The sequence below is a fragment of the Propithecus coquereli genome, unplaced genomic scaffold (genome assembly GCF_000956105.1).
Source record: "Propithecus coquereli isolate 6110/MARCELLA unplaced genomic scaffold, Pcoq_1.0 Scaffold619, whole genome shotgun sequence".
Taxonomy (NCBI): Eukaryota; Metazoa; Chordata; class Mammalia; order Primates; family Indriidae; genus Propithecus; species Propithecus coquereli.
In genome coordinates this window covers 125,239-129,049 of record NW_012152163.1, presented here as the reverse complement: position 1 = coordinate 129,049, position 3,811 = coordinate 125,239, and the positions used below count along the sequence as shown (strand labels likewise).

The 3,811-nt window shown below is 59.9% G+C and overlaps 1 protein-coding gene across 1 annotated transcript in view; it reads right to left on the bottom strand.

Annotated features, from left to right (window-relative positions):
• CPLX2 (complexin 2) overlaps positions 1 to 2,292 on the bottom strand; it is an 8,510-nt gene extending 6,218 nt beyond the window's left edge. Inside the window, exon 1 of the mRNA XM_012659486.1 lies at positions 2,083 to 2,292. The gene's annotated coding sequence lies outside the window, so the exon portion shown is untranslated. The remainder of the gene's footprint in view (positions 1 to 2,082) is intronic.
• Positions 2,293 to 3,811: the final 1,519 nt, after the last annotated feature.

The following is a 3,811-nucleotide window of genomic DNA, read 5'->3' as shown; positions in this document are numbered from 1 at the left end:
CTTGAGCAAGTGACTCAATGTTTTCACATGTGTAAAATGGAGACAACAAGCCCCGTGCCCAAGGCTAGTTGTGAGCATTGAACGAGATCATGCAAACAAAGTGCTCAGCCCCGTGCTCGACACAGATGTTCTAGCTGTCCTCACCAGCGGCAGCAGCATTCATTTTCAAAGATCCCTCTCAAACATCACTCCCTCCCTGAGATATCCCTAATCTCCCTGGCAAGTTGTGATAGTATCTTGCTCTTCTGAGACCCATGGCGCTTTCTAGGACAGTATTGCCTGCCTTCAGCTCATGCTCTGTCTATGTGTCTTTCCCTTCCTGGTCACTTTGAGCTCCTCTCAGGGCAGGGCCCATCTTTTCTTCATTTCCCCTATCTCCAGAATCCTTTGCATCTCCTGGCACAGGGTAGACCTTCGCTGGATTGAATTTAAAGTGTATCAGCGAGTGTAGGAGAGTGTACGTGTTCAAAGTTGATCCTGCCTAACTCTCAGCTTGGACGTTGTGAGAGTCTGTGTGAACGTGTGTGCAGGTGTGTGAAAGACGTTTTGCCGTAGCCTGTAGGAGTGCTGAGGGCTGGCAGGTTGCATGCAGTTGAGGGTTTCGGTCCGGCCGCCAGGAGGCGCTCCCCGGCGGTACTGCGGGAAGGCTCGGTGTCTCCCAGCGCGGGAAGGGTGGTGGGGGGATGCTGGGCTGGGGGAGGGGAGACAGAGAGAGGCGGGGGAGGGGTGCTGCTGTAACAGCACCAGGTTTCCGTGCAGCCCGCGTGCTGGGGATCCAGGGCGCATTTTCGGCTTTCCCTCCCCGACTCCCTCCAAGTCCGTCCCAGCCCGGAGGCAGCCGAGACACCTGCTCAGGCTCAACCATCTGAGCTCCAGGAGGCAGGCGGACTCCAGCACCTGCAGTGTTGGAGTGTCCTTGTGGCTGTTTTTCTGGCGCAAGTCTGGGCTACATTCACCGCAACTCAATTCAACACTCATTTGCTTTTTGCAGGGGACCGACCCTACGCTAATGGCGGTGATAGAGACAGGGGATGCCACTCTGCACCCCACCCCATCCCCATCCCACGCCCCTGGAAGGGAGAAGCACTGGGGGATGGGACGGGGAGGGGAGGATGGGAGGGGTGAGGGGAAGGGGAGGGGAGGATGGGAGGGGGCCGGGAACCGGCTCTTCCTGAAAAGCGGAAGTGGCGGGGCCTTCCAGTTCCCAATCCAGAAGAGCGCAGGAACCCAGGACCCCCGTGGAGACAAACACACCCCGCAGCTCTGCCCTGGAGCTCCCGGTGGGCCACTGAGCGCTCCCCTCCCCCCAACACACGTAGCTCCAACCCCAAGACCCAACCTGGTCTCAAACTTTGCTGGGGGAGGGGGCGGAGTGGGGCGGGCGAGAGCGGGAGTGGGAAGAGACGGTCCTCCGTGACCCCAGGCGGCGGACGTGCGCTGCCCAAGCCTTGGCTCCTCCGGGGAAGACGACAAATAGTCCCCTTGCCCCCCCCCCGTCGATGTTTGGGCTTTCCTCCCCTCCTCCTTCGGTCTGTCCGCCCCCCTCCCGTCGCCCTCTGACTCACTCCGGGAGCACAAACTGTACCCCTCGGGGGCGGCTCCCGCCTCCGGGGCGGAAGGGGCCCGGCGGGGTCGGGGTTAACCCCAGCCAGAAGTAGCTTAGATCGCCGGCCCCCGCCACCACCCCCACCCCGCGAGCTCGAAGTTGTTCTGCGGTTCAGACTTGAGTCTCCCGCCGCATCCGGGGCGGTCCTGGCTCCTCCGGAGCCAGACTGTTTCAGCTTTCGCCGAGGGAACCCCGGCCCCCGGGCTTCGCCTCCCCGCAGTTCGCCCCGCAGCGCTCCCTTCCCTCCGCCCACTCGCTCCCCGCGCCCGGAGCTGTCCCTTCAGCACCACTGCGGGCGCGCCCGCAGGGTCCCCGCCGCCGCGCAGTCGCCCTTCCGGCGCCCAGGCAGCTTGGGGACCTGCCTCCCCGAAAACCGGGCTCCCCAGCTTCCCGGGCTGCCCTGCGGCCTCGACGCGAGAGCGGGACCCTGTTGCCCACAGCCCGGCTCCGCCCTCCCGGCCCGGGCCGGCACCGACCTGGCGGTCCCCGCAAGCGTCTGAGCCACTGCAGGGCTCCGGCCCGACTCGGCGAGGCGATTCCTCCTGCTAGTTCAGCTCCCGCCGCCGCCTCGTGCAACTCCGCGCGGCGAGCTGGGGCAGTGGCTTCTGCCGCGGGCGGCTGCCGAAGGCGCCCTCCAATCACGCCCCTCAGGCAGGCCCTGACGTGCTACCGCTCCCCTTGCAGATGGGAAATTCAAAATCTCTCTCTCCCTCTCTTTCTCTCTCCCTCCCCCTTCCTCCCTCCCTTCCCCCTCCTTTCTCTCCCTCCCCCTCCCTCTCTCCCGCCCTTCTCTCCCTCTCCCTGTTTCTCCGTCTCCCTCTCCCATTCTCCCTCCTTCTCTTCCTCTCCTTCCTCTCTCCGCTCCTCTTCCTCCTGCACCTTTCACCGTCTTCCTCCCCCTCGCAGATAAACACTCCCACCCAAGTCCTGGCCACAGCTTGGAAGACCACAGGCTTGCTGCTCTGGAGGACAGGTTGGGGCAGGGGATGGAGGCAGGGTTCTTGGGAAAGTCCTCCTTGTTTTCTTTAGACAGAATGGTCACATTCCTCGGGCACCTGCCACTTAGACGCACCCCTGTTTCAGTGGCCCCTGCTGCATCTGTCTGCTTGTCTCCTGCCTGCGAGTGCCACGACTGGATCATGGTCAGATCTTTGCAGCCGGCCCTTCAGCATGGTGCTCAGACACAAGAACACTCAAGAAATATTGATGGATATGTGGGCCAGGCCCTCATCGGGGGTCAGGAGCCCCTTCACTGTGGACCCAGAAGGAGAAGACTGCTGCAAAATTCCGGTGGACCTCAGGAGAGTCACTCACCAATCCCTTCGCGACCTGGTATCTCCTGAAGAATAGGAATGCTCTGGCAAAGTTCATTCTAGAAGGCCATTTCTTTCCCTCCTATGCCCAGAGAAGAAAAGGGACCTCCAAGAGGCAGGGCAACATCTGCTCCCACCCCAGGCTTTCTTCCTCCCCCACAATCACTTTTTGTTCTGTTACTGTCTCCTGATGAGCCTCCCTATTCTGCCTGCCATCTTTTGGCTCTCAACTGCTTCCTTTAATCCAACTTGAATTGCAGGAAAATGGCTTCAGAGAGGAGGGGCCTTGCACCAGGCCTTCGAAAGATCTGCAGGGATTTATGCATCAATCAGTGTATGTCAGAGTGGAGATGACTTCTGTTTCTGTAAGGGGATGGCTTCCTTCCAAGGAGGGAACAGCAAGAGATGCAGAGACAGGATCTGGGAAAGGAAGGAGGCATGATTTTGTTCTAATAAGGGGGAACATTCCTTCACACATGGTCACAGCAGGATCCTCAAAGTTGGGGACCCCTACAAGTCAGAGGCCATTGGTGGACCACCCTCCTCACCTGGAGAGTCACCTTCCGAGGCTCACCTCTGTTCTCCCCTTATAGGCCAGAGGGCCTTTGCAGAAGGAAGGCCCTTCCTTTGTGGCTTAGTTCCCTGCTTGGTGCTGTGTTGGGCCATCGGCATAGCATGCTCCTTCTTTATTGCTCTTCCTTTCCTAGGGCGGACAGCAAAGGAGGGGGCGGGGGAGCGTGTTTGATCAGAGTGACTTAGACTTGCCACTAATGCCTGAGGGGAGTTCTGGGCAGGGAGATCTGACATCATGTCATTTCAAGAGCTACAGTCCTCCTCTCTCCGTCTTTTTTCATGTTCTTGAAGAACATGCTCAGTAAATGGGAGCTGAATG